We start from the raw sequence: 19,174 nt of genomic DNA on the forward strand, positions 1-19,174 counted from the left end.
TAAGTTTTTGGACATTCTATTACTACAATAAGGAGTCCATGCCATTAAATAGTAGTCCTGAAAATAAAAGGTGTAATTCAGAGTATTAATGCCTGTTGACAATTTCACAAATGTAATGGTTTATTCAAGGACTTCTTTCCACACATACAGATTTTTGTGAAAACGTTTTCAGTGTCTTTGTCTATTTTTCCCATGGGTGTTTATTTGTGGATGTATTTACATCATTTTGCCTGCACAACATTGCAATTGTTCAAACAATTGCATTGATCCACTGTAATCTGTATAGGTTGGCAGATTGGGTGCACACTGAGTTGCAATCAACTCAGCGTGCAATCATGCAGGTTAATTTAATCAATCAATTGTAAAAAATAAATAAATAAATAAAATAGACAAATTCAATGGCAACTGAAGTATAACTAAAAAACAAATATATTGATCAGCATTTCTCACAATTCGTGTTCATATATTTTGTAGGAGGCAATTACAAATAAAGAATGCATTGTACATTTGTTGAGTGAATGTCCAACAAGATGTAAAGTACCACGCCTTTAGACAAATATCCAGTAGGTAAGGCCATCTTTGCTATCTTTTAGCCTCAAGGTGGCAATACTATTTAGCAAGCTGAAGTCGTGTTAGTTAATTGCTCAGCCTTGAGCCTTGAACCTGTATCTGTTTCTTTCTGTCTTTTATTCTCTCCCCTGCAGGCTAGCTGATGATAAGCTGAGACACCTGGTCAGAAGAATACATCACATCTGTCCTGAGCAGATTTGCATGTATATAATACTACTGTAGTACTTTATGTGTGTGTATTGGTTTGTGCGCTGGGGAACAGACCTGTGTTTGTGATTGGCTTGTCTGTTTGTTCCCACGTGCGCGTGTGTCCTGAATGTAGGTGTTTGTATGATAACTTTAGGTTACTTAACAGAACCCCGGTTCTTTGATAACAGAGTGATGTGTTTCACTATGGGAATCGCTCCGGCATGACCAACTATGGAAGCTCCAATGACACCACATCTGTCCGTGAGAGACAGGTCGAACTGTGCTAGGGCCACGCCCCCTCATATAATTACAGTCGACCAGCTCCTTACAAATCATTCCAGATAGGTTTCTTTCCGTGTCTCTGCAAAGAGGGACATGTTGGTGAAACACCTCACTCTGTTATCAAAGAACCGGGTTTATGTTAAGTAACCTAAAGTTCTTTTTCTAACTTTGTTTGGTGTTTCACTATGGGCGATATAAACCACTCCCGGATTGCCTGAATCTCCAACTAAGAAGCCAACTAATATTGAACCGAGAGTCACACTAACCCCGGCGCTGTAACCTCCAGCACAGCCTGTGCCAAGGACGGATCGGAAACATCGAGCCTGTAAAACCTCACAAAAGGTGTGAGGCGTAGCCCAACTTGCTGCCGCACAAATTTCCTTCACTGACACCCCCCTGAAAAGTGCCCATTAAGTGGCCATGCCCCTTGTTGAGTGAGCTCTTAGACCCTGTGGGGCCTGTAAACCTTTACACTCATAGGCCAATGATATGGCCTCCACAATCCAGTGGGATAGCCTCTGGTGGGACAATGGCTTACCCTTGTGGGGAGTAGCCCAGGACACAAACAGCTGATCCGCTTTTCTGAACCCAGCCATCCGACTCACATACGTACATGTGCAGAGCCTGGACAGGGCATAACATGTGAAGTGTTTGCTCCTCTCTTGAGGAGAAAGGAGGCGGGTGGAAAGCCAAGAGCTCCACTGAGGGACACCTGTAGGCTTTCTCCACCACCTTAGGCACAAATGCTGGGTTGGGCCGCAAACAGACTTTAGAGAGCCCTGGGGCAAACTGCAGACAGGTAGGCTGAACAGACCAAGACTGTAAGTCACTTACTCGCTTTGCAGTGGTTAAATCCAAGAGCAAAACTGTTTTAAGAGGGACAAACTTCATCCCTACCGCCTCCATAGCCTCAAACGGGTGATGAGAGAGGGCGTCCAACACGACCGACAAATCCCACAGAGGAAGCAGGGGGCTGGAAACTGGGAGCTTGCGGCGTGCCCCTTTCATGAAACGACAAACTAAGGGATGTTGCCCTGCCGGTTTATCCCTGAACCCACGTGGCAAGCTGAGACAGCAGCCAAGTACACCTTAATTGTGGAGAAAGCTTTCCCTTTATCCACAGCATTGTATTTATAACACAGCAGGTCCACCACAGAACACAAAAAAGGGATGGTATCCCTATGTTCGCACCACTCCTCAAAAACCCGCCACTTTCTGCCATAAGGAGTGCGGGTGGACTTGCGTTCTGAATGGTGTCAATGACCCGTTCTGGCAGGCCTGATGCATTCAGGTTCCACTTCTCACGGGCCAAGTCCAGAGTGCTATGCAGTCTGGGTGAGGGTGGTAGATCTTCCCGCCCACTTGGGAGAGAAGGTATCTGCGTATGGTGAGAGGCCATGGCTCTCCCGCCAGGAGCTGTATTATCTCTGCTACCCAATGCTTGGATGACCGCCGCGGTGCTATCAGGATTAGCAACAAGCCCTGACCTCTCACCCTCGCCAGGGTGGGGGAGATCAGACTAGGGGGGGGAAATGCATAGAGTAGCACGTTTGGCCACGGGTGGGCTAAAGCATCCACACCCAGTGGTGCATTTACGTCTGACAGAGAGAAGAACATTGGACACTGTGTGTTTTCCTGCGAGGCGAAGAGATCTACAGCTCCCTGACCGTATCTCTGCCAGATCTCCACTCCCCGTACAGAGGGTTCTCCCGTGACAGGAGATCTGCACCCCTGTTTAAAACGCCTGGCACGTGTGTTGCTCGAAGAGACCGCAGTCTCCCGCTGCTCCACAAAATCACTGTGCGAGCTAACTTGTGCAACTGCAGCGAGCGAGTGCCGCCCTGGCGGTTGATGAAAAACATGACGATCTTGGAAAAAGTGCAGAAAATGTTTCAGAGCCAGAAACAGCGCCATAAGGTCCAAGACATTTATGTGAGCCTGGGCTAATCTCCAGCTCCATGTGCCATTCACTGTTCTCCCTAACAGTGTCGCTCCCCATCCTGACAGGGTCCGTTGTCATGGTTACTCTGGATGACACCGCCCCTAGTGGGACACCTGATGCGAGAGCCACCGTGTCTCTCCACGGGTGGAGGGCTGCTACGCATGGCAGAGTTATTTTCACCCTTCGGTTGAGGTGACTGCGTGGGCACAGATGTAATGCTGCAACCCAAGGCTGAAAATCCCTCATCATTAAAAGCCCCAAATGTACCACAGACACTACTGACGCCATCAGACCGAGCAGGCGTAGGCATAGTCTGAACGGCACAGCTTTGCTCAGCCAGAAAAGGGAGAGACATTGCCCCAGAGACGTTAATCTCCCCTCCGATAGCGTGAAGCGGTAGGAGAGGGAGTTTATTTTGAGACCCAAATATTCCGTACATTGCGTGGGTTCTACTCGGCTCTTTGCCCAGTTTATGTTGAACCCCAAATCCCTGAGATGAGTTATCACCGTAGTGAAATCTCTGACTGCCTGCTCCTGAGAGTGGGAGCTCTCGGCAGTGCTTGGTGACACTGTGAACATGGTGAAAGTGCTTGGTGACACTGGAATACTTTCTGCCCCTGACTCTTCTCCTCTTGGATGAGGAGGGAGAGAAACTGAAACCCAAGGAGGCTCGCGGTAACACGTTAGCCAGATGGTAAAAGAGTTACACAGCTAAGCAACCGATAAACAAATACCGACTAGCCGACAGAAAAGCAGTTCGCCTTGACGCGGACACTGCTTCAAACTGTGTAACCACAAGGTAAAAAACTTCTTGCGAAGTACTTACTCAGCAAATCCAGACTGGGTCGGGAACTGCGTTCGGCGACATAGTCCTTAACGGTCCGTCTGTGAACTGTTTAGCAGATAACCAACCAAGCTAGCCCAGAAGCACTGAGGGAGCTTAGTATAGTTTTCTTCACGGGAAGAAAGCGAGAATGATTTGTAAGGAGCTGGTCGACTGTGATTATATGAGGGGGCGTGGCCCTAGCACAGTTCGACCTGTCTGTCACAGACAGATGTGGTGTCATTGGAGCTTCCATAGTTGGTCACGCCGGGGCGATTCCCATAGTGAAACACCGAACGAAGTTAGAAAAAGAACCCAGTTCTGTACATATGCAAGACTTAGAAAACTACTCTTTCAGCAAAGCCTTTGATCATAACCTGCTGCTTTCTTGATAGTGTGATCCTGAGTTCAGCTTGATTGTTTTACTTGAGTACCACTCATTGCTGTGCCTTATGGTATGCTGCAGTAGCTGCATTTTTATTGCATGTGAACTTGTTTGAATTGATTATCAAAAATGTGTACATACAGAGAAAATGATTGTACTCTGGTGTTAGTAATACATATATGGCAGTGATGGTATATTCCTTTCATTTGAGAGGCATTAGGAACAATGTTCTGTGTCTTTCTATCAAACAGACACACTGACGTGCAAGCACAAATACAGTAAATATCACAGACTCCGTCACACTCCGACACAGTCTACATGCCTCTCGTTCTATTTCACAGGGGCTTGTCCCTCTAAAAGCAGTTTTTAGTAGGACTGCCGAGTCGCCCTCTTTGCTCTCTGTCTGCTCAGTTGCTACGTAGAACGCTGTGCTGTGAAATGTCTGCACTCGGCATTGTCTGCAAACTTCATTGTTTTTACTTTATTGACAATAAAGCTTTCTGAACTGTCTCTGGAATAGATCAACAGAGAGAAGAGAAAGCAGTGCGGCCATAAATGACAGCAAAGTGTAATAATGAATCACATTGAGCTAATATGGAAACACTCACACTGCTGCAACATATGTTATAAGTACTGGCTGTCAAATGATTAATTTTTTTTAATCGTGATTAATCGCTGAATTTCTATAGTTAATCGCGATTAATCGCATGTTTTATCGCATGATTAAAATTCTATTATTTTGCATTTCAGAACTGTTTTTAAGTACATATTAACAATGGAAAGCAATTCTTACCAGTGTATCTTGACTAGGAATCAAATGAATGCAAAGAAAGTTACTTTATGAACTTGACTTTAAGATGTCTATTTGTTTAATATTTATTTACTGTAAACAAAATAAAAATGTGTGAGTCTGTCATTATTGCACAATTTCTCCAAGTACCTAACTAAAAAACAAAAAAATCTCTATCCTTACCAGAGTCAATATAGTGTTTAGTAACTCCTAAATAATTCTGATTACTCACTGACGTCCAGTAATCACCAGTTAATGAGACAGCGTTTGCACTTTGCAGCAGTTCCAGTGTGGCTGCTATCTCCGTGTCATACAGGCTGTGTATGCGTGAAACTACTGTACCCCTCGACGGCAGTGTATAAGACGCGTCAGAACATGCCAACCGTAGTACATCTTTAAGACCGGAGTCTTCTACGATGCTGACAGGTCTGCAGTTAGTTAGTTTTGCCACCCATTTTGCAAGAGCTGTAGTATTTTTTTGGGGATTTGGTTTCATCAACAGGTCGGCGAGTAGAAACTCTCCAAAATAGTGCATTGCCTGAGCCCACTAGCATCAACCTGAGTCACGTTAATTAGCTCGTAGGCGGTAGCTCAAGCTTGACGTGCTTCGGTGATATTTTAATTCGGTTTTACACGAAGCCGAGTGAAGTGTAAAATAAATTAATAAATGGCGGCATGCGATTAATGCGATTTAAAAAAATGAACGCGTTAATGCTGACAGCCCTAGCTTTTAGGCTTGAGCTCTATGGATCAAAACTGTGCAAATTTGAGGCGATGTGACCAGCCAGTCAGAGCCCATTCAATCCTGTGGGAGCTGCCAGTGTAAAATGACAAAATCAAGCCATTCCTCATCCACATTACTTCAGTAACCGCGGATGACAATATAACTAAAAATGTGTGTGTGTGTGTGTGTGTGTGTGTTTTTTTTGTGTAAAAAATATCACTCTTATTGTCCATTTTATATTATGAACTTTTGATAACTTGTGTATGCATGAAAATGATTGTTCAGTGATTACATCATGACATTCTCATGCATGAATGCATAGACATGTTTAATTACATACTGCAGGGAAGTGAGGACAATAGGCAGCTTTTTGGCAAAGCAGCTTTATTTGTATAGCAATTTCAGCAACAGGGCAATTCAAAGTGCTTTACATAAAACATTAAAGAGCAGTTAGAAAACGATAAAAAAACAAAACAAATTAAAAACATTAAAGTGCAGGTAAAAATTATTAAAAAAAACAAACAAAAAAAACCCATTTCTCCGACCACAGGTCCTTTTGGCTCCGGTTCCTTGGTGTTTTCGTTACCCATTACAAGATTGCAGTAGTTCTACTTTTCACTACGATGTAGCCGTTGCTACAAAACTTAGTTTAATCTCAGTAAACCTTGCTAAATCCAGGACAGGTCACAGTCTGTCTCTTGATAAATTCACAGAAATATCTGACAAGTTCCCAGACGTCTTTCTTATTGACATAGTTCACAGACTAAATCTGACCAGTTCACAGACGTGGTCCTTGTATGGATAATCTATTGTCACACCCGTGTTTTTTGAGTTCTAATCTATGTCACACCTGTGTTGGAGAAATTCTCAGCAATATGTCCGTTATCTGTTCAAAAATACTACTAGATAAAAGACAAGAATAAAATTGACAGTGCAGTATAAGGAATTAAAGAACTGAGAGATAAAATACGTGAATATAAGTTACAGTGCAGTATAAGAAATTAAACATTAAAGAGCAGTTCCCCCTGTTTAGTTCTGACTCTGGTGACAACAAGTAGACCTGTCCCAGACGACCTGAGAGGTCTGGGTGGGTCATAGTGTAGCAGCAGATCAGAAATGTATTTTGGCCCTAAACCGTTTAGTGATTTATAAACCAGCAAAAGTATTTTTGAAATAAATTTTTTGAGGCACTGGAAGCCAGTGTAGAGACTTCAGTACTGGAGTGATGTGATCCACTTTCTTGGTCTTAGTGAGGACTCGAGCAGTAGTGTTCTGAATCAGCTGCAGCTGTCTAATTTGATTTTTTAGGGAGACCTGTAAAGACACCGTTACAGTAGTCAAGTCTACTGAAGATAAAAGCATGGACAAGTTTTTCCAAATCCTGCTGAGACATAAGTCCTTTAACCCTTGATATATTTTTAAGGTGGTAATAGGCTGACTTTGTAATTGTCTTAATGTGGCTGTTAAAATTCAGGTCTGAGTCCATGACTTCACCAAGATTTCTGGCTTTGTCTGTTGTTTTTAACATTGTCGTTTGAAGCTGAGTGCTGACTTTTAATCGTTCCACGTTTGCTCCAAAAACAACAACCTCAGTTTTTTCGGCACATCCAGTCCTTAATTTGTTCAATGCACTTAGTCAGTTGTTGTATTGGACTATAGTCCCCTGGCGATGAGGTTATATAAATTTGTGTGTCATCTGCATAACTATGGTAACTTATTTTATTGTTTTCCATAATTTGAGCCAGTGGAAGCATGTAGATGTTAAACAGGAGAGGCCCCAGAACTGAGCCTTGGGGAACTCCGCACGTCATATTTGTATGCTCAGCTGTATAATTCCCTATAGACACAAAGTAGTCCCTATTCTTTAAATAAGACTCAAACCAGTTTAGTACTGAGCCAGAAATGCCAACCCAGTTTTCCAATCGGTCTGGTAATATGTCATGGTCAACCGTATCAAATGCAGCACTGAGATCAAGTAATACTAAGACTGAAATTTTGCCACTATTTGTGTTTAAGTGGATGTCATTAAAGACTTTAACAAGAGCTGTCTCAGTGCTGTGCTGTGGTCGAAAACCCGACTGGAAGGCATCAAAACTGTTGTTTAGTGATAAGAAAAGGTTGAGTTGTTGAGAAACCGTTTTTTCAATGATTTTACTTAAAAATGGAAGGTTTGATATCGGCCTATAGTTGCTCATTAGTGACATGTCTAGATTGTTCTTTTTTAAGAGTGGCTTAATGACTGCAGTTTTTTTCAGGGCCTGTGGGAAGATACCTGAGAGAAGAGACGTGTTTACAATCTGTAGAAGATCTGTAGCCAAACAATTCGAAACATTTTTGAAATGGCCCGTTGGTAGAATATCAAGGCAGAAGGAGGAGGTTTTCAGATGTTGTATAATGTCCTCCAGGTTTTTACGGTTAATCATATGAAATTGGGTCATATTGGAATTTGTTTTTCCTGGACACTGTGACAACACATACCCTGTACTCGATATATGGAAGCACTGACTGTTTGTCTAATTTTCTGAATTTTGTCTTTGAAGGTGGCAAATAATTTTGGCAATAATGTCCGAGAAGAAGGACCACCTTGCATTCCTCAGTTCCAAATTATAAATGTGAAGTCTCTTTTTATAAGTGTTGTAGTGGACCTGGAGATTAGTTTTTCTCCACCTGCGTTCTGCTTTTCGACACTCTCTTTTTTCTGTTCTTACCACTATGGCATTTCTCCATGGAGATCTTTTCTTACCAGAGACAGCATTGACTTTAGTGGGAGCAATGGCATCAATAACATTTGTAATTTTACAATAAAAATTGTCTACAAGCTCAGTGACTGAGACGCCTGAGAGGGTGGGTGTGGACGAGAAACGCTGAATGAATGTTTCACTAGTGTTGTCAGTTATATACCGTTTTCTTATTAACTTTGTTTGGACATTTTTGTGCACATAGTACCATTAAAGAAAACACAGGGATGATCAGAGAGAGCAGCATCAGTCACCACAACCTTGGAAATGTTCAAACCCTTCGAGATAATCAAGTCCAGAGTGTGCCCCTTGTTGTCCAGCAATAACTACACAGTCAAAGTTAATACAGATTATAGACAGCAGTTCAGTAAAGTCGTCAAAAAGGATGCACAGTATTTAGGTGGCCTGTAGATATTTAGAAATATAGGTCAAGAGGAGGACCTTAGCTGAAGAGCCAAATATTCAAAAGAAAAATAAGTTTCTTATTCGCTCTATTCTCTCTCATAAAACTGAAGTTCGGGGGAGCTGACTCTATAAGAACAGCATCACTGGTATTATGGTCTAACCAGGTTTCAATTAAAAACATAAAATCAAGATTGTGCTTAATAATAAAATCATTGATTAAAAATGATTTACCCGCCAAAGACGTTTAGTAAGGCTAATGTTAGTGTGTTAATATAATTATCTGTCTCGTTTTTTGGGACAGGATGTGGCTGACGAGGAATGGATGTTAAATTTGCTAAGTTGGCAGTTAAGTGCTTCTTTTTCTATTACCTATCACAACATAGATTGAAGAAGAATTCAATACACAGGGCCCAGGCTTGTCCTGGAAAGAGTCATGAGTGCCACTAGGCGTGCAGCCTGGACCCAGCACATATCAGTTAAAGCTTGTTTCAATACCGTATATGTATTTTAAAAGAGCTGGAATCTTAAAAATTCATTATGTTCCACTAACGCTGTGAGACAGGTTACAATAACATGCCTCGCAGAGTTTACTTTATAATGTTCAATTTCACTATGAAAGGTCAGGGCAAATACTTTCACAAAGCATCGCTAATTGATGTGAACAGAAAAGGGAGTGCATTAGAGACACTAAACCGGATGGAAATTGTGTGTGAGTAACTCTGTGTGTGTGTGTGTGTGTGTGTGTGTCAGTGGGAGTAGAAGGGGTTATTTCTGGGTGAGTGCACATGTGTGCAATTCTGTGAGCGTCAAAGTGTGTGTCCATGTGTGCGTCTATGCCTATGTGTTTGCGTTTCAGTGTGTGTAATTGGCCTGACGTGGTTTGTGTATTTCAGCCCAGGGGAGGTAAGTTATTGGACTGACCTCTATAGTATGACAACAGTAGAGTCGGAGGCAATCTGAAGGCCCAAACATCAGCAGCCACCAGCAACCAAAACACATTAAAGATTAAAGTAGTCACTCAGAACAAAGCCACTTGTGTGTGGTTTGTTAAAAGTGGACTTATGTGTTTCGTTGGTTCCATTGGGGCTGGTGTGGTGGCTGTAAGTGTTTGTGTATTTCACAAGTCACTGTTTGTTATTTGTAAGTGCTGTGGAATCCATGGTGGCCACTTTAAAAGCCACTTATGAAAATACTGGTGCGTGTGAGTTTGCTTGTGCTAGTTTGTGTGTATATTGTTAAACTTGCTCAGTAATATTCCGTGATTTAAGCAGTGTAATACTGTATGCTTCCATGGTTTGTTCTTTTCTTGGTCACTGACATTTTTTTAATGATAAAAGGTTTATATGTTAAACCAGCAGGCATACATCACTGATCATCACATGACTGACGAGAGCTGGTTTTTGTGTGTGAGTGAGTGAGTGTACATATAACAACAGGGCATCTTGTGACATTTCAGCCCTTTCTAAAACTAATGTTCCCATACAACTAAACTGTATTCTCAACGTTCGTTCGTTTCGTATGTTGTCCTGGACTATGTTTGTTTTTGACATATCACAAATATGTTTCAAATCAAATTCTGCATTCAAAGTCTGCGTAGTGAGTAGTTTGGGGTGGATGGATGGGTCAAACATACACAGGACTTTCACCCAGGAGAGCGCTATTGGTGTCCTGTGGGAAACCAAAAGTCAAATTAACTTAAGTAACGTACTTAACTTACGCAAAGTTAACCACGTGTTTAAAACTGCAACCGCTTCACAACATGAGCCTGTCACTGGTATGAGGCATGTAATCCGGGACAACATACGTTTCCACCCAAAAAGTAATTGAAAAGACAGAGAGTTGGACATGTACATGTACAAGATAAAGATAGCACTACGAGTTGATATTTTCAAGGTTTGTAGACTAACATTAAATCTATTTTTTGGACATCACACCCACACACACGCACAGACACGCACACACATGCACACACATGCACACACACACACACACACAGCACATAGTTATTGATCTTGTAGTTTGTCCGAGTTGTGATGGGTTATGAGGGATGTGGATGGTGTACTGATCTGGCGGGCCACTTGTAATCTATCACCTCAATATTGTCACACAAATACTCTGTTTCCATTCTTTTAAAGCAAGCACACATAAACACACACACACACACACACACACACACAGTAATTTACTCACATAATAATGCAAACTCACTGTAGTCAACACACCACATGCTCTCGTAAACTGACACAATCACATTTAACTCCTGAAAGCAACAACAAACACATCCAACACAAATTTCACTGTCAGTCACAAGGTTATTAGGGAGTGTTTGTTATTTATGTCAGGGGCCACTGGAGGAGTTTTGGGATCTTTAGTCAAAAAAAACCTGACCCTCCCTTCTAGACCTGTTCGAGTCGTGATTCACTCGGATCTTTAACCCAAGTCTTTAAATTGACTCACGAATTGCGAGTCTCTAGTATCATTAACCCGGTTCAGTTGAGTCCTACTACAAGTCAATCTAAAATGATAACAGCGCCACACACAAACCTCTTGCAACATTAGCTTCTACTATGCTAGCCATCTTAGCTGCAAAAAGCTTTATAACTTACAATTTAGTAGGCAACAGCAACTCCACAAGTCAACTCAAGTGCCTGAGTGAGCAGAGAGACAGTCCTGACTCGCAGACCATGGCATTCACTCGAGAACTCACGAGTCAACGAGGGCTCGTGAGTTGTCGGGTGATTCATGAGTTGTCGGTGATTCATGAGTTCTCGCACGAATCAGCCGGCTATATGAGTGGATCTGATTCAGACGAGCGAGTAAAGTCTCTCCTTGAGCTCAGGGTAAAGCAAATCCACAACAAAAGCCATTCTTTCACTTCTGAAATAACATACAATGTTCTGCACGTAGCCTAGCTAGGCCTACTGTAGGTTTTGGTGTATAAATGTAGTATGTTAAATGCAATTGATGAGCAGACAGTCCGAAACATTACAAGCTCGCCTCGGCTCAGCTCGCAGACAACTCGTCCTCGATGACTCATAAGTTGTTGATGACTTGTGAGTTCTCGCGGGAGTCAGTCAATCCCGCGAATCAGCCGGCTACGTTATTATATATTAAATTATATATAATATATTATATTAAAATGTAATTAGGGCAAGCAGACAACTCATGTTTTTTTATTCAAGTACAGATACACATACACATTGAAAACATTAAATGCATACATACATACATACATACATACATGAAAAAGGGGCGCATGGAATTTACATTAAAGAGGTTGTAAGTCATTGTGAATGTTCAGAGTCTGGATGGCTTTCTTATTTGTCAGTCCTATTAAAGTTTCAAAATATAATTTCATGTCATTTTTAAATGAATATTCGTTTTCTTTCAGACCATTTACTTTTATGGATATAACGTTTTCCAAATAAAATTAAAAGATTCTAAATGAAAACATGGCATTTTATCCAAATCAAAAGCTTGCGTTGGATGTAGCATACAATACTGACTCAAGTGACTTGCACAACCCAGATCAGTTTAGTGAGTGACTCAGAATAACCTGAATCCTTAAAAGGAATCGAGTTTGCCAGGCCTACTCCCTTCACTAGCAATACATTTTGGATGACCCTCCAAAATGATATGGAAAAAAGGGATGACCCTCTCATTAACATATTAACACCTTCTATACTGGTTTGCACTTGGCAAAGACATACAGATAGCCATTGTTTTTTTTTTTACAGCCATGACATATGTGACTAAACCTCTGCATTCTCACCTTACGCATCACACTCCTCTGTTATGGTGTGGTGGCCATTTCACTAACGTTGTGGAAACACAATAAGCATGGAAACTAAATGCACACTTCCTGCATTACTGCATTACTTCAAATACTAAGTTACTCATCTAGTAAACTAGTATTCACATGAAATAAAACAATAAAACATTGAGACCATTCAGCAAAGCACACTGGGTAATAGCAAATTCAACGCTGGTTGCTATGGACTCGTCACTAGGCTTCCTCAGTCATTGTGTATTTTAGCATAGGTAAAGCTGCCAAAGCTGAACATTATCCAAAACTCAGACGAGCGTCAATTTGGGAGCTTGCATGCTACCTCTCCTTCCTTCTCAAATGCCTTGAAAAGGCTGTCGTTTATATAATATCACCGGGACCGAAAGGATATTTGAGTCGGGTATGGCTGCAGCTTGGAGACCTCCCATCTTATGCTCTCCCGGCTTGGTGCAGTCCGTAAGCTTTGACTTTTCAAAATAAAAGCTTGCGTTGATCCGTTTTTTTTCACAGTTTTCGTACGGTGTTTTGGATGTTTTTGAACTAAACAGTACGGCAATCATGCTAATGAATAACATTATTTTTTCATCAGATGTCTTAGTTACAACACGATGGAGCTAGCAAAGCAGTTTTTTGTTTATATGTGCGAGCGGGATTTATTCAGTTTGGGAAATCCCACGGTCTCTAAAGCTACAGCTCAAATTGTCTGGCTGACTAAATAGGGAGGGACCCATCTGCTAGTGATAGGGGCCAAGACTGAGAGAGCTGAAATATGCACCAAACAAGCCACTTTGAAATGTTGCTGTTCTAGTGAATACAAAAGTTGGGTGACCCTCCCCCCTAGACTAAAGAAAAATTGGATGATCCTACCCTCAACAAAGAATAAAAAGACATGACCCTCCCCTATTTTCCTCCGGTGGTCCATTCCATAAATACCGAACGGTCCCTTATGTCAACTTGTCCCCTACAGACCAGCTTTTATTTTGAAAAGGGGGCCACCTACTTCAAGACAAATCTCTGCAGATAAAAACTTTTGTACATATAAATCTCCAAAACTTTGCCAACACCTCTCTCTCACTCCTCTCCTTCCTCTAACCTCCCATCATCCCTTTTGACTGTATTAAGGTGTAAGTGATGCCAAAATCATACTAATGGGGTTTTGGATGGGAGGAGGGAGAAAGGAGAAGAGACAGGTTATAGATAGATATAGGGTTCGGTTGGAGGCAAAAGAGGATAAGAATGAATGCATCGAGATGACAAAAGGGATACAGGGAGGTGAAAGTGGGGCCGAGCAGGAATTAATCAGAGAGGTAGTTGTCACCTTTAGCAACCAGAGGCACACTGATCGATACAAAGCATATTTCTGTCCATTCATCTATCTGCTATATTTATCGTCATTTGTTTCCGTGACCTCTCCCTCCAGTTCCTGTCTGCTGTGTAACCTCTTAGTTTATTTACTGACTACCTTTTCTTCTCATGTGAGGATGTGTGCTACAGCTATAGGTTTGCGAAAGTTAATAATAAAAGGTTTAAGATGAATTGCCTTTCATGAAAAAAGAATGTAATAATTGCAAGTTATTGTAGAATAAAGGCCAACTAGTATCAGATCAGATTTAAGAGACAAACTGAAACTTCATTACTGCCAGAGAGAAAATTGAAGGGGAGGTTGCATCCCATTCATTTGGATTAAATGCGCTTCTTCATTGTTTTTACTTTAACTTTCACACAGGATGGCTATTGTAAACAACTCATGCATTAGCAGTGCAAATGCTCTCATCAATAACATAGAGAAAAAATAAGAAAATCTGTTTTGTTAGTTTATAGAGCTGGTTTTGTCTGAAAAGTCTTGCACCATATTGACTGTTTACGCTTGGCTGCTGTTTGGCTTCATGGCTTCTTGTACTGTCCCTGTTGGGACTTTAGACAGGTGTGTACGTGCATGCTTTTGTCATTCATTGTGAGTGTAAGAGAGGGAGAAAAAGAGACGGAGAGAAACCGACTCAGAGAATAGATTTTTCTATGAATGTTGGGGATTGATTTGCGTGTCTGTGTTTAAATACCTTTGTGTGGAAAGAATCTGAAAATCCATATCAGAGACTCAGATATTCCATACTTAAAGGGCCGCTATGCAGTTTTGGCAATTTCTTCTCTCGCTTTTTGCTTGCAGGTTTCTTTATTGAGCTCCCCCTACAGCTTCGGAATAGATATTTGGCAACACTGTTGTAAAAACTCGTTGGCGACTCTCCCCCCTACCATCTTCTCCCTCTGGTCATGTGCATTTGTTTTCAAAGAAGCTGGCAAACGCACAGAGCCATGTCCACTGAGGTAGACAGCTAGTAAGCTAGCTAGTAAGCCCGTAACAGACAGTGATCATAATAAAAACTTTTACAGACAATAAACAGCTTTTGTTTGTCTCAGTTCTCGCCATTCTGAAAACACAGGTCCGATGTTTACTCGTGTCTGACTCCTCGCTCGGTCAGTCTTCCGTTTCCTCTTTCTCTGTTCCTCCGACAATGCTTTCCTAGCTTTCTGCTTTTTTTTTGGCCGGCTCAGCCATGACAATAGTGTGAAAAACTCCATCCCTACCTTGTTCTTATAGCTAGCCGGTTCCTGTATGTGTGCAGTGCCGTAAAACAATTTGTTACATCGCGAGACCTGATATCACGCAATACTTCCTGACGCTGAGGCCTGCCAGCCCAAAGTTAATAACTGCTGGATGTGTGGTCATGTGTTTCAGGTGCACCTGTGTGTTTGGATGGAGGAGTGTGGACTTGAGTGTCATGAGTAGACTCATTCTCTGTCATGCTTCCCTCTCTGTCTCTTTCTCTCTCTCGCTCTCTCTCAGTCCCACATTGCATGATTCCTGCTCTCACACACACATGCAAAGGCATGCAAAACAACTGAACACACACAAAGTCTCCAGAGCTCTATGCCAACCACCCGTTGGCAACTGCTCTTGTTTACGCTGGAGATGAATGACACAGATCACTGCTCAACTTGCCTAAATAGTTCCCCAAACACCCAGACAGGTGGTGTGTATGTATATGTAGTTGTGTGTGTGTGTGTAAGTTTGGAGAATGTGTGCATAGGTGTGCGTATGTGGGTAGGGGGTTGGTTGAAGAGAATGTGTGGTCTCATGTATGTTTCCAAGATCTAGTGGCAGGTGGCACAATTAAATTGTTTGGTTTTTGCTCCCGTCCCTCTCTCATTTCCTCTCTCTTTTCCTCTCCTCTTTCTTACCTTCTCTGCTCCTTCTTTTCCTCTCTCTGAAAAAGTGCAATTCTAAACTGTAACCCAATTCTTAATTTGAGAACAAAACTGATGTATGCCATACCTAGTAAATGACTGAAGAAGCATGTCACACATTAATTGTAAAAATGAAAATGTGGCCTAAATTCACTTTAATTGCAAGTGGTCAGTTAAAATTGTGAAGGTACTGGTACGCAGAAGACGCTACTGCTTATTCGGTGCCTGGAGAGGAAACAGTACATTTTTATTTCCTCAAGCATACAGCATATTGACTAAAGAGGCAAGTAAATGTGGAAAAATAAATGGGCACTCTTTCCCTGTTGCTAAAAGTAATGTGTTGGAAAACGTAGCCGAGAGAACCAACACAACCGGAAAACAAGATGTATGGAGGATCTGAAAAAAAGATAGCGAGAAGTGAGACGAAAGCGAAAGCTGCATTTAACAACAGATCAATATGGTTGACTGGGCAAGGACCGCCAGAGACTCAACCCCAATAAAGGGAAAAGTTAAAGTATAATTTTCTGAGTCACAGCTAATACATCTGCTAGGAGTCAATACACAATGCTTCCCACCTGTTGACCCTGTTATGGAGATGTTTTGATTCAATGTTGTGAACTGCATCATATTTTAAGGTATTTCTAATAGTTTTGCTTCTCATAAATCTAAATGAAGTGGACAAATATTTGGGACACCTTTCATATTAAACAATCCCACCCAATGTACTGCCTTAAAAATGACCGTAGAGTTGAATCAAAAACTTCTTGACAGAAAGATGAATATTGTAGGCTTCATTAGGGTAGGTTTAGTGCAAAGCTGCTGCATTTGATTGCATCAGATTGTAAATGTATACCAATTAAAGTGCCCATATTATGAAAAAATCCCTTTTTCTGGGATTCGGGGTGTTATTTTGTGTCTCTGGTGCTTCCACACACATACAAACTTTCAGTCTCCAGGTGAGCTAGTCAAAATCTGCACGGCTTTCTACGTAACTAGCCGAGACGAGGGGCCTAGGGGGCTAGCCACGGTTAGCCCGTTCTCAATGTAGCACGTTCTCAATGGCAAAAGACTGCTACAACACACACAAATTCACCCTAATCTACAAAATAAATTGTATAGAACTACTTACATGTTCCTGTTCTTCAGGTATTCCACACAAAGTTGGAACTGCGCCCTCATTTAGAAGAAGTCTCCCGGCTAATCCTGCCTTGTACAGGCCGAAGTTGCAGAAACACCTAGCTAGCTCATGTAATCCTTACCTAGCTACTGCGCATGTGCAACTGACAACAAAGATCTTAAAGAAGTTGAGAGGTCTCACTCTGAAGCTAAAACAGAGACCTGACACAGGGTGAAAAGATGATCTGCAGCAATGTGCAGTACAACAAAAATATGGTGTTTTTTGAAAATGAAACCATGTAAACCTATTCTGACAATCTCAAATTACAATTATGAACCTGAAAATGAGCATAATATGGCCACTTTAACTGGTAACCCAGTACAACCACTAAACTTTTAGATTGTACATATGTAGCTGAAAGGAAGCCAGTGCAGAGACACCAGGGTAAGATAAATAGCATCCCCTTTTTAATCTACTTAAAAACCTTGCAATAGAACAATGATGACAAATTATTATGTGGTTAAAGAGGACTTGGAAGTTAAGACAATTTTTCAAGATTAGATGAAAGAAATGTTTGACTGCTTTCATTTGTTCTGGGATGAACCAAGGGTAATGTGGGCCCATTTCTTTTTAATGATTTAAAACAAGTTTGTAAAGCACTGTTTTGAGCAGGCGCATTTGTTGGGGATGCAGATATCCCTATACTGTCCTCCCCACTGCATGCTGAAATCAACAAGTAGTCCAAGGGCAGATGTTTACAAGTTTGGGAAGCCCAAGAAGGATGTGGCATTCTTTTTTTTTATTTGCCTTTATTTATTCAGGGAAGTTTCACTGAGAAGACGCCTCTCTTTTGCAGGAATGCTCTGATCACATTCACACAGTTACAAAAATTCACACCTGGAAGCTGCCCAGTACAACCACAGTCCAATCTGCTGGCCACTTTCCCCACCCGGATTTATCCTGTTGGTCCGTGGATTGAACCAACGACCTACTGGTCACACTTCGAACACCACTTTGCTCTTCGTTAAATAGTTGCCAGATGACTTGATGGATTCAACAACACACACACCCACACATAAGACACATGATTCTGTTAGACAACTTAGATGCACTTGACTAAATGTCTACTCTCAGCAAACACAAGCCCAAATAAATCAACAAAAGAAATTGTACTTCAAAACACTTATACTCCATTGATTGGCATTTGAAACACACTAGGAAGAAATCAATGGACATCTAGCCTTTGTTTGTAATTGTTTGACTCAAAACCCTGGGGACCAAAGTTACTTGTTGACGTCTTTTATGCATTCTAAAGTTTTTGTCTAAGAATTTAATATGATAAATTCCTTGTTGTAAAGGTGTATTTTATGGTTATTTAGGTTAAAACGTGTTGTTTACCTCTTCCAGGGAGCTATATGAAGTAAGCCTTAAAAAAACCTGGTTCACAAATCAAATCCTGAGTAACATCAATTTAAGAACAGGACATTGTTGCTGAAATAAGATTTTTTTGTGTGTTATCCTTAATCCACATCTGTGTAACCACCCTTTTAGCAGCAGCACACAACCCCCCTGACACATTGCCAACATTACACAACTGTCCCAAAAACCTTAATAGACTGCATTTAGAGCACATCCTTGGGGTAATCATGTTTATTTGCATGTCTGTGTATATGCAGGTGTGTGTGTGTGTGTGTGTGTGTGTGTGTGTGTGTGTGTGAGAGAGAGAGAGAGAGAGAATGAATATCATTACTGAACAATATTTGTGTGTGCGAACCTGGAAGAAGCAGAAAGCAGGTTGTGTTTCTGGCTGTCAGTCCTTGTTATTCTGCATCTTTTCTATCCATGAAATATTCACACCAATTACAATGAGACCTCATCAACTATTAACAGCAAACCTGTGCACACCTCAGAGTAGGCTACTGAGACTTCTGATGTTAAATTAATAAGTGAAGGAATACTGGATCATCTTTTTCAGACCATCAATAATGCAGTAATTTACATTTTGTATTAAACAATGCAGGGCTGATGTAGAATAAAGTTTGAATAACGATTTCCATTCGAAATATGTCAAGAAAGTGCCCTTTAGGTAGTAGACGGTAGTCTTTTTACCTTGTTTCTTATGAATAATTCTGAGACAACCAGACTCCCTGCTGCTCAAGTGTGTTTCAAAGCTGTATGC

At 41.4% G+C, this 19,174-nt stretch overlaps 1 pseudogene; it reads right to left on the bottom strand.

Moving 5' to 3' along the window:
- Nucleotides 1-2,328: 2,328 nt before the first annotated feature.
- LOC144515904 (uncharacterized) lies at nt 2,329-3,562 on the bottom strand (annotated as a pseudogene).
- Between the last annotated feature and the right edge of the window lie 15,612 nt (nt 3,563-19,174).

This window comes from Sander vitreus, chromosome 3, assembly GCF_031162955.1.
Source record: "Sander vitreus isolate 19-12246 chromosome 3, sanVit1, whole genome shotgun sequence".
Classification (NCBI taxonomy): domain Eukaryota; kingdom Metazoa; phylum Chordata; class Actinopteri; order Perciformes; family Percidae; genus Sander; species Sander vitreus.